Source organism: Anomaloglossus baeobatrachus, chromosome 1 (assembly GCF_048569485.1).
Source record: "Anomaloglossus baeobatrachus isolate aAnoBae1 chromosome 1, aAnoBae1.hap1, whole genome shotgun sequence".
NCBI classification, from domain to species: Eukaryota; Metazoa; Chordata; class Amphibia; order Anura; family Aromobatidae; genus Anomaloglossus; species Anomaloglossus baeobatrachus.
In genome coordinates, this window is record NC_134353.1 from 577,892,194 (window position 1) to 577,904,862 (window position 12,669).

The following is a 12,669-nucleotide window of genomic DNA, read 5'->3' on the forward strand; positions in this document are numbered from 1 at the left end:
ACATATAAGCTAATCTTTTCTATATGTAGCGCGCCTATATGGAGTTCCACTGGTTTGGTGACGAATAACACTGGTTCAGTGAGTGGTCTCCCGTCCACAGAAGCGGTCACAAGGGGATTTGAGAGCGGCGTAACAGGAATCCGGAATTTGTCCACCGTGGCCTGTTGTATAAAATTGCCCGCTGACCCGGAATCGAGATATGTCTCCGCCGTGAACCAGGACTCCTCCGTTGTCACTTGGGCAGTCAGCATTACCGGGGATGAGAGGGCTCAGGCGCCTAGAGTAGCCTCCCCTACAAACCTAGGCTTTGGAGTTTCCCGGCCTCTCTGGGCAGGAACGAATCAGGTGTGTGTCACCTCCACAGTAGAGGCAGAGACCTTTGGTGATCCGCTCCGCCTGGCGTTGTTCAGCTTGTCCCAGACGATCTACTTGCATAGGTTCAGTTGGACTGCACAGACTGAGAAGCTGCGGGTCTCTAGAGTAGGGGCGTGATACGTCGGTCTCTTCTCACGGATTGCTTACTTGGACCGTTCCTGAAATCGGAGGTCGATCCAGGTGGCCAGCGAGATCAAGCCGTCAAAGGTAGGAGGAACATGTCGACCAGCCAACTCGTCCTTAATGCGGCCGGAGAGACCCTCCCAGAAGGCTGCAGTCAATGTCTCGTTGTTCCATCCCAATTCAGAGGCAAGCGTGCGGAAACGGATGGCAAACTGGCCAACCGTTAGAGAACTTTGGCGTAACCGAAGTAGCGAAGAGGCTGTCGTGGAGGAACGTCCAAGCTTGCCAAAGGTATTGCGGAAGGCCTCTAGAAATCCCTGGATGTTGGTAGTCACCGGATCTTCTCTCTCCCACAAGGGATTCATCCAGGCCAATGCTTCACCCTCCAGGTGGGACATCAGGAAAGCCACCTTTGCCTGATCCGAGACCAGGAGGTGTGGGAGCAGTTTGAAGTGCAGTGAGCATTGATTCAGGAAGCCTCTACAGCTTTTGGGGTCCCCGGCATTCGCATTCTGATCCGACAAGGATGCGGCCGTTGCCAGAAGAGTGTTCAGCCGAGTATCCATTGACATCATGAAGGCCAGCATGCGTAATTGGGTTTCCCATTGTCGAACCAGTTCTTGGTGTAATCCGGCCAGCTGGGAAGCTTGTGACCCGGCGGGATCCATGGCCTTTTCAAAATGTAACGTTCGGTGCAGAAGAGGATCCATGGGACCGTACACCGGACTCCCCCAGGGAGACTACCAGGAGCGAACCACTATGTAGGTACTGTCTGGTGGCCACCCCAGAGGGCCTATATGCACAGCAGCCGGGACACGAGAGGAATACGGTTAGCATCCATAAGATGTCCGTGCAGGATATGTAGGCTGGTCCAACGGTAGCTGTGGGCTGAAGGAAATCAGGATGGATGAGTGGAACCGGGTACAGGTCCCGACTGATGGTAACAGATGGAGTCCGGGATTAGCGAGGCTGCAGACTTAAGATGCCAGATGAAGTCCAGAACCGGCGACGGTAAAGGCTGGTGGAAGATGATGGGATCCACAGCAGACTGTCACTGGGGAATCTCCTGGAAACCACACTCAAGCTAGCAGTCAGAATCTGTGGGCAGAGACAGGGTTAACCTGGGTACGAACCACAGAGGGACCTGAACACCTAGCACAAGAGACAAAGCTACTAGTACACGTTGAACAGGCACTGCCCACATGGAAAGGAAGTCTTATATACCCTGTACCTGTAATCAGCCATATCCTGTTTCAGAGATGCGGGCCCTTTAAGACAAGGTGAGAGCACATGCCCGCGCCCTAGTGCGCATTCGCGAGGCCCGGGAGACGGAGATCAATGCAGGATGCAGAGGAGACGCATGAGAGCCGGAAGCAAAGTCTTGGGCTTCAGCGAGGCTCAAGAAGGAGGCTGAGGAGGGAGAGCGAGAGCGGCGGCCACGGTCAGAGCGCACGGGGATCGGGTCGGTGAGTAAGGAGAGGTGCCGTGACAAGCGGTGCCATGACGAGCGGCGCCGTGGCCCCGGGAGCGTGACAACATTACAGGAGATGCCCCAGCCCCTCCTTTTATTTGTATGACCAAGCCCCTCCTGTGATGTATATTCCCCAGCCTCTCCTCTGATGTGTATGCCCCCAGCATCTCCAATGTGATGTATTTTCCCCATCCCCTCCTGTGATGTATATGTGTGCCGCCCCAGCAGCGGATCGAACCGCTCGGATCCGGGGGTGGTGTTCGGTCGTGGCTCGAGGGTGTCCGGACCCGGGGGCTTAGAGGCCACACTCAAATGTAAAAGGGGGGTATTTACAGGGGATTTGGTATAGTTCGTGACGCCACCCATGGTGTACAGTAATTGGGAGTACCGCCGCTGCCGTTGGGAGTACCCGGGGTGATGGAGTGGGGCAGCTAGGTGATGTTGCCCTCCATGGGTAGGGACAGGCCCCAGGACTCTGTTTGGAGGTGCTAGGATGCAGTGCAGGGGTCAGTTGGGTACTCACTCAGCAATGAAGCAGATGCTGACAACAGGGTAAACCAAGTCTCTGAATGCTGTTGCCTCTCTCTCTCTCTCTCTCGAGGGGAACTCATCTGGGTCCCGTCCCCTACAGTGCTGCTGGTGGTCCGTAACCTGCCTCCTGGCACTAAGTTTTAGATTGTTCGTTGTGGTCCAGTAGCTTGGAGCTATCTGGGCCCCGCTCCCCACTGTGGCTAAGTGGAGGAGCCTGCTCTCAGGGCTCATGCTTGGGATTTCAGTGGGGTGCTTGCTAGGAAAGCCCTATTCCCCTCGTTGCGCTAGTGCCCCGATTTTGGAGCTGATGGGAACAGTCCATAAAGGCCCCGTTCTCCTCAGGTTAATTGCCGGGTTGCCTGAAGCTTCTCCCCGACCTAGGGTCCGTGTACCCCGTCGTGCCTTCGGTACCAGACCGGTGATAGGACTAGGCTGCCGGCCGTCCTCCTCGACGGGTCCCAGGCACCTAGCCTCAATCCCCTGCGACCGGGTGTCTGACTCCTCTAGGTCCAGGCCACCGTCTGCGACCTAGTTTTCCTCTCCCCTGAGAGCTCCAACTTCCAGCTTCCTCAGAGCTCCTCACTGCTCGAGGGCTACCACTCAACTCTCTTGTGCTGTGATGGGAGAGAAAGAGGCGCAATAGGGTCTTACCCGGTTTACAGGGTGAACAGGGAAAAAAGGCAGTGCACTCACCTGGCAGGGTTGTGCCAGTCACAACCCCTTTGCAGACATGGATGAGCGCTTAGGTGGTTCAGCAGCGGCCCCGTTACTGGAGAAAAACGGGTTTTTTGCCGCGCTAAGAGACCACGAGCATGAATATAATAATTTGTTCTTTTATTTAGGTCATTCCAACGCGTTTCGGAGACTCATCTGCCTCCGTCCTCAGGGAAAAGAATCTTACAGACAATGAGGATTTACCCTTATGATGTAGCGTACAGAAAAAAAGTGTGTGCAACCAATCGAGACGTCATCACTCCATGTGTTCCTGGGTGATGACTCATTGCCACGTGGAATAGGACTATGTCATGGTATATACATCACAGATTTCAACGTATTTCACATTACAAGCAATAAATAGATAAATAAAATAAATAAATATCTTGTTTAACTGGGTATTTGTCTGTATTTCTTTTTGAATGAAGAGGAGAAAAAAAAAAATAAATATATATATATATATATATATAAAAAAAAAATGGATGAAGGAGTAGCTCCCGTATCCAAGACAGACTCGAACCATCAGATTTGTGTCTGTATTTTCATATGTTGTTTAAACTACCAATGCTCCACTCAGACAGCTTGGTGTTGATAAACAACCACAGGAAGCAACTAAAAATTTAAAAAAAAAAAAAAGAAAAAAATGTGTGTTTATGAACAGCATATATCGATGTGAAGTGATTCAGGTTTGTGATGTGCTAATTAATATATGTAGAGGGAAAGGAATATATAGTAGTGAATTGCGTTATATTCTGGCAAAACATATATTTAATAAAAAGTGATTCAAATTAGTAATGTGATATTTGATATATATAGAGAGAAAGGAATATATGGTAGTGTGTTGTAGATATATAAAGGAAAAAAATATTAATTCAGAAATACAAAGAAAAAACGAGCGGTGAAAATATAACGGTAAAATGCAGTGCGCATGCGTGAGGAAACAGATTCTCTATATGGAGAGGTGAAGTGAGTTCAGACCGTGGAAAAATGTGAACCGCGCATGATCGCGATGTGTATAAGGAGCAAGTTCCTCACCAGAGAGGGTAATGAAAGGTCAGACCGTGGGAAAAACTGAGTGCGTAAGTGCAAGTTCATAAGGAAGAACATAAGTCACGATATTAGCTATACGGAACGAAAAAGAGATGCAGGAATATTGGCAGACAAATAGAGTCAGGGAATATACCCTGATTGAATTACAAAAATATGTGAATATATTACAAATAAAAATATGGAAATATATATTAAATATTATGTGAAAAAGTGCAATTCGTGCATGAAAGTGTCTGGGAACAGAGAAGATATATGAAAATAAATCTGAGAATATAAAAATATGTAAAAATATATAAAAAAAATGTAAAAATATGAAAAATACTGAGGTTCTTAATAGGGATAGGGAAAATTAGGATAAGATAAGAATGAGCCTGTGGCCACGTTGGAATGTTAAAAACATACTGTATATACTTATAAAATACAATGAAGAACATACACAATAAAAACATGATTCATCAATTATAATATATACTCTCTAAGGAAGGTATAATTATTACCATGAGTAAAATCTAGAATTATTTAAAAACATTTTTTTAAAACATTTTTCTAAAAGGAATGTATATATATATATGAATTTAAAAGGAATTATAGCACTAAAACCAAGAGGAGAAGCAAGAATAAAAAAGAGAAGTAGGTATCAATTGGGAACCTGAGTATGGAATACAGAAATTATTGTGTATGTTCTTCATTGTATTTTATAAGTATATATGTTTTTAACATTCCAACGTGGCCACAGGCTCATTCTTATCTTATCCTAATTTTCCCTATCCCTATTAAGAACCTCAGTATTTTTGTATTTTTCATATTTTTACATATTTTTTATATATTTTTAGATTTATTTTCATATATCTTCTCTGTTCCCAGACACTTTCATGCACGAATTGCACTTTTTCACATAATATTTAATATATATTTCCATATTTTTATTTTTAATATATTCACATATTTTTGTAATTCAATCAGGGCATATTCCCTGACTCTATTTGTCTGCCAATATTCCTGCATCTCTTTTTCGTTCCGTATAGCTAATATCGTGACTTATGTTCTTCCTTATGAACTTGCACTTACGCACTCAGTTTTTCCCACGGTCTGACCTTTCATTACCCTCTCTGGTGAGGAACTTGCTTCTTATACACATCGCGATCATGCGCGGTTCACATTTTCCCACGGTCTGAACTCACTTCACCTCTCCATATAGAGAATCTGTTTCCTCACGCATGCGCACTGCATTTTACCGTTCTATTTTCACCGCTCGTTTTTTCTTTGTATTTCTGAATTAATATTCTTGCTGACACACACGGCTGGTTTCCTTTTTCTACTGTTATGTCACTTCTTTTCACAGAATCACTTCTTTGACGTCTCCATATATATTTTTTCTCCTTTATATTCATTTTATTTTTTCTCCTTTTTTTCTCCTTTATATATCTACAACACACTACCATATATTCCTTTCTCTCTATATATATCAAATATCACATTACTAATTTGAATCACTTTTTATTAAATATATGTTTTGCCAGAATATAACGCAATTCACTACTATATATTCCTTTCCCTCTACATATATTAATTAGCACATCACAAACCTGAATCACTTCACATCGATATATGCTGTTCATAAACACACATTTTTTTCTTTTTTTTTCTTTTTTCTTCTTTTTTTCTTTTTTTAAATTTTTAGTTGCTTCCTGTGGTTGTTTTTTCAACACCAAGCTGTCTGAGTAGAGCATTGGTAGTTTAAACAACATATGAAAATACAGACACAAATCTGATGGTTCGAGTCTGTCTTGGATACGGGAACTACTCCTTCTTCCATTTTTTATATATATATATATGTATATATATATATATATATATATTTTTTTTTTTTCTCCTCTTCATTCAAAAAGAAATACAGACAAATTCCCAGTTAAACAAGATATTTATTTATTTTCTTTATTTATTTATTGCTTGTAATGTGAAATACGTTGAAATCTGTGATGTATATACCATGACATAGTCCTATTCCACGTGGCAATGAGTCATCACCCAGGAACACATGGAGTGATGACGTCACGATTGGTTGCACACACTTTTTTTCTGTACGCTACTTCATAAGGGTAAATCCTCATTGTCTGTAAGATTTTTCTCCCTGAGGAAGGAGGCAGATGAGTCTCCGAAACGCGTTGGAATGACCTAAATAAAAAAACAAATTATTATATTCATGCTCGTGGTCTCTTAGCGTGGCAAAAAAAAACGTTTTTCTCCAGTTTTTTTACGCTGAAAACTCAACTCTCTTGACACCTCCCACCTCCCTGTCTGACCCCTAGGTGGGCGGCCCTATTCCTGCTTAAGCAGCCCACTGGTGTGCCTGACAGGTGTGGTGCAAAGTGTATCTAGGGTTTGTGAAGGCTGATGGAGGCAGCACTGCAGGATAGAGATCCAGAACCATGGGGGGTTGAATACTGCACGGGGAGGGCAGTTTGTGCAGTACCCTGTGACGACCTGAATAGTCCAGGGGCGTCACATATGGCCCCAGCATCTCCAACATGATGTATATACCCCAGCCCCTCCAGTAATGTGTATACCCCAGCCCCTCATGTGATGTATATACCCCAGCCCCTCATGTGATGTATATACCCCAGCCCCTCTTGTGATGTATATACCCCAGCCCCTCTTGTGATGTATATGCCCCAGCCCCTCATGTGATGTATATGCTCCAGCCCCACCTGTGATATATACATCACAGGAAACACTGGGGGCATATACATCACAGGAGTTGCTGGGGCATATACATCACAGGAGGGGCTGAGAGCATATACATCATAAGAGAGGCTGAAGGCATATACATCACTGGAGGGGCTGAAGGCATATACAATCACTGGGAGGCATAAATATGGCTTTGGGGCACAGACAGCATTTGGAGGGCACATACATCACTGGAGGAGCACAGACAGCACTGGGGGGGCACAGACAGCACTGGGGGGAGCACAAACAGCACTGGGGGGAGCACAAACAGCACTGGGGGGCACAAACAGCACTGGGGGGCACAGACAGCACTGGGGGGGCACAGACAGCACTGGGGGGCACAGACAGCACTGGGGGGCATGGACAGCACTGGGGGGCATGGACAGCACTAGGGGGCATGGACAGCACTAGGGGGCACGGACAACACTAGGGAGCACGGACAGCATTAGGGGGGCACAGACAGCACTAGGGGGCACTGGGGGAAACCGACAACACTTGCGGAGCACAGATAGCATGGAGGAGCATGGACATGGGGGGGACACAGCATTGGGGGTGGTACACAGCACTGGCGGTGGTACACAGGGATCGGGGGAGTCACACAGCCCTAGGGGAGGAGGGCACACAGCCCTAAAGAAGGGGGGGCACACAGAACTAAGGTGAGGCACACAACCCTGGTGGGGCGGGTACACGGCACAGGGGGAGCGAGCACATAGCACAGTGAGAGCGTGCACATTGGGAGCGGGCACACAGCACAGTGGGAGCACACACAGAGGCAGTGGGCATGAAACACAGTGGGAGCGTGCACAGGGGGAACAGGCACACAGCACAGTAGGAGTTTGCATAGTGGCAGTGGGCACACAGCACAACTGGAGCAGGTACAGGGGGAGCGGGCACACAACACAGTGGGAGCACGCATAGGGGAAGCGGGCACACAGCACAGCTGGAGCAGGCACAGGGCGACCAGGCACACAGCACAGTGGGAACGCGCACAGGGTAAGTGGGCACACAGCACAGTGGGAGCGAGCACAGGGTAAGCGGGCACACAGCACAGCCGGAGCAGGCACAGGGGGAGTGGGCACACAGTGCTGAAAGCCGTGAAAATGCTGCTGGTCTTCTTTTGCGGGATGGGGCGCAGAGCACTAACACCACCCACAAAGTAAGTCCTCCGCACATAAGCACTGACCAGCATTCAGTAGTGAGCGCTAAATGCACATCCTCGCAGCGCACATGGGCATTTAAAGGGCTGGCGGCCGGCAAGACGGTGCTGCTGGTAGATACCCGGGAGCCACAGAAAAGGTCATTGCGGGCAGTATATGGCCCGCAGGCCGGAGGCTCTTCTCCCCTGCTTTATAGCAATAAAGGGAGGCATGGGGCGGCAGTGACACACTGCTGAGCGAAATTTGCTGAACCAGTGTATGTGGCTGGTTGTGTCTGTTAGCTGGTAGCCTCTCTGGGCATGTAGTGTGCATACACTGGGCTTCAATGCATATTGTCAGGGAGGCAGAAATTTGCAAAGAGCCAGTAGTGACACCGCTCACAAAAACCATGATACTCACATCCACAAGGGTGTGATAAGATGATTAGTGAGATGATTAATCAGGGAGGAAAATACTAGATTTGCATATTCCTGGCCAAATTAAAAGAAAAACTGTTGTATGTAAATGACTGAAATAGAAAACAAAAGAAAGAGCCTTGTTGGAAGCAGTAAAAAGAGTGAGCTAATGACATGGTACCAATTTGTGGGAAAGCTGTAAGATTACTTTTAAGAACCAGAAAGATTTTGATGACCTTTTCTGTAAGTTCAACCGCCAATGCTCATTTCATGAGCTTCAAAGGACTAACAGTAGACGGACTGGAGCCACAGCCAAGTTCTGAATATTTTGTTTTTTTGTGAAAAGTGTTGATTCCACAGTTATGGGAGACACATTTTCGGCATTGTGATACTAAGTGGGATAACCTGTATATCCTTATATAACTGTGTGGCCTGAGCATAAGCTCCAAATTAATATTGTCCCAATGAATGGATTTGCATATGTCATATTTCCTATCTATTGATACTAAAATCATAATAGGAAATATGGCATGAAAATCTTACACCTGGGTCCTGCAGAGGCGAATATATCCTGGAAGTTGGGAATCAATAATTTTCTAGAGACCAGAGCTACATCCCATGACCAACCCCATCTGAGTTCACCAAGGAGATGAATGTCAGAGTGACTACTTTAATAAATAGAGATTTTGAGTTGAGACCTTTGTTCAATGCCGGAAGATATATTGCTGTGTATTGATTTGCTCCATTTCTGTGACATCAGGTCTAGAACTTTTCTTTTGTTTATCCATTTTATTTCTATGTAACTTTATATACCGTATTGTTTTGTCCCCCTTTGTTATATATTTTGTATATCTTTATAAACACTGCCTACTTTTTGGATTAAATATATAACATTTAATAGTTTTGCTCTCCTTGCTCTATAAACTGCATCCCTGAAATCTTGTGAGTGCCTATTGGCCAATATAAAAAGCTGGTGGTAATAGCTAGTTTTTAGGGGATTATTGACAGTGACCATATATATACAGTATATATTCCATACACTGGCTTGGGTGTATAAATACTATAAATTCACTGTTAAAGCACCTACCGTATTTTTCGGACAATAAGACACACCAGACCATAAGACGCACCCTGGTTTTAGAGGAGGAAAATAAAATTTTAAGCAAAAAATGTGCTTATGACACACTGTTATGGGGCGAGGATCTGCTGCTGACACTGTTATGAGGGTAATATCCCTAAATTCTCTACTAAGGTACCCCAGCTTGGTAATGATTGTCCTGCCTTGTATATACAGTATATATCCCTCATCCTGGTCTAGCCCCCATCCTGCGATATACCGTCATCCTGGCATATGGCCGCATCCTGCTATATACTTGCATATGGCCACATCCTGCTATATACTGGGATATGGCCGCATCCTGCTATATACCCCATCCTGGCATATGGCCCCATCCTGCTATATACTAGCATATGGCCGCATCCTGCTATATACTGGCATATGGCCGCATCCTGCTATATGCCCCATCCTGGCATATGGCCCCATCCTGCTATATACCTCCATCCTGCTATATACCTCCATCCTGCTATATACCCCCATCCTGCTCATATACCCCCATCCTGCTCATATACCCCCACCCTGCTCATATACCCCCATCCATCCTGCTATATACCCCCATCCTGCTATATACCCCCATCCTGCTCATATACCCCCATCCTGCTCATATACCACCATCCTGCTCATATACCCCCATCCTGCTCATATACCCCCATGCTGCTATATACCCCCATCCTACTATATGGCCGCATCCTGTGGCACACATAAAAAAAAAAAACGTTCATACTCACCTTACCTCACTCCCTGCAGCATCGCTCCTCCTCCCGTCTGTACCAGCAGCAGCGCTGGAGTGTGGAGCCGGCCACGATCCCTGCAGCATTGCAATGTCCTCCTGTCTGCGCAAGCGGCGGCTGCGTGTGGACACGTGCGCACAGCGATGACGTCATCACTGTGCGCACCGCTAGTCTCCACACAGCCGCCGCTAGCACAGACAGGAGGAGATTGTGATGCTGCAGGGATCGTGGCCGGTGAGTTATACTGATTCACTGCACCCCGCGCTGATGATGATGCGCAGGGAGCAGTGAATACAGATGCACATGATCACTCCAGGCTGTAGTTGCCAGGGGTGATCATGCGGGCAGGCTGTTTAATATGAGCGCATTCCCCGCCCATCACCCCGTCCACCTGTCAGCGCCAGCTTCAGCGCTGAGAGATGATGGGCGGGATGATGGGCATTCATATTTAATGAGCGGGTCCACATGGTCACGGAAGGCTGCTACAGCCTGCTCGTGCCGCCGATGACCCGCTCCACCGCAGCACCCTCATTCCCCGCAGCCCTACATTCAGACTATAAGACGCACCCCCACTTTCCTCTAAACAAAGTGCGTCTTATAGTCCGAAAAATACAGTAATAATCGGCACAGTAGCGAAAGCCACCGTCACTTCGTCCATCTATCGTCAGTCGATTTGGTATTGTGCTCATGATTGGAGGTGAAATGGTATTCGTGACAAATTAGTGGCAATGGTGGGATATCCCAGTCTGTCTCCAAGATATATCTGTATCTATATACAGTGTCTTGCGAAAGTATTCGGCCACCTTTAATTTTTCAACCTTTTCCCACATTTCAGGCTTCAAACAAAGATTAAGAATTTAAATTTTATGGTGAAGAATCAACAACAAGTGGGACACAATTGTGAAGTTGAACAAAATTTATTGCTTATTTTAAACTTTTGTAAAAAATAAAAAACTGAAAATTGGGGCGTGCAATATTATTCGTCCCCTTTAAGTTAATACTTTGTATGGCCACCTTTTGCTGTGATTACAGCTGCAAGTCACTTGGGGTATTCTCTATCAGTTTTGCACATCGAGAGACTGAAAGTCTTGCCCATTCTTCCTTTGCAAATAGCTCGAGCTGAGTGAGGTTGGATGGAGAGCATTTGTGAACAGCAGTTTTCAGCTCTTTCCACAGATTCTCGATTGGATACAGGTCTGGACTTTGACTTGGCCATTCTAACTCTAACACCTGAAGCACACCGCCAGGGCAATGAAGTAATGGTTTCATAAGAAGCATATGAAGGTCCTGGAGTGGCCTAGCCAGTCTTCAGATCTCAACCCCATAGAAAACCTTTGGAAGAAATTGAAAGTCCACGCTGCCCTGTGACAGGCCCAAAACATCACTGCTCTAGAGGAGATCTGCATGGAGGAAAGTGCCAACATACCACCAACAGTGTATGCCAACCTTGTGAAGACTAGAGTTGAGTGCGGTTCGCGGTTCGAGGTTCTCCAGTTCGCGGCTCGAGTGATTTTGGGGGCTGTTCTAGATAGAACTAGAATTCGAGCTTTTTGCTAAAGCTCGATAGTTCTAGATACGTTCGAGAACGGTTCTAGCAGCAAAAAGACCTAGCTGGCTTTCCGCTGTAATAGTGTAAGTCACTCTGTGACTCACACTATTATGAAATTTCAGTGTATAGTGTGCGGGAACAGCGCATTCAGATAACTGCTGTATGGATAATGGCGATCGCCATTTTTTTTTTTTCCCCTTGTCTTCCTTCCCTAAGCGCGCGCATGTAGTGGGGCGGGCCAGCATGTCAGCCAATCCCAGACACACACACAGCTAAGTGGACTTTAAGCCAGAGAACCAACGGCATGTGTGATAGGATGTCCATGTCACATGCCCCTGCATTATACAAACGGACATTTTCCTCCAGCACACCATTATCTGCCTTCTGCGTCCTTGGTGTCAGTCATCACTGGCGCAGCTCCTATCTCCAATACTGCTGTGTACGCTCCATACACAGCGCTGTACAGCATAGGGATAGCACTTTCTATCAGTCCTTTTAAGGGCTAATACCGGCAGGGTCAGAGCCATAGGTGACAGGTCCGTGAAAACAGAGTTTAACAGCTACACAAGATGACAGCGTCTGTGTAGCTAGGGTCAGGGATTTCCTCACTGCATTTCCCCATTAGGAGGGATAGAAAGGCAGGCTTCCTTTCCTCTACCCAGAGACCCACAACCCTGGCACTGTACCCTCCTGCCCTTTGCACACTCAAACTCATTGTTACTAAGCCAT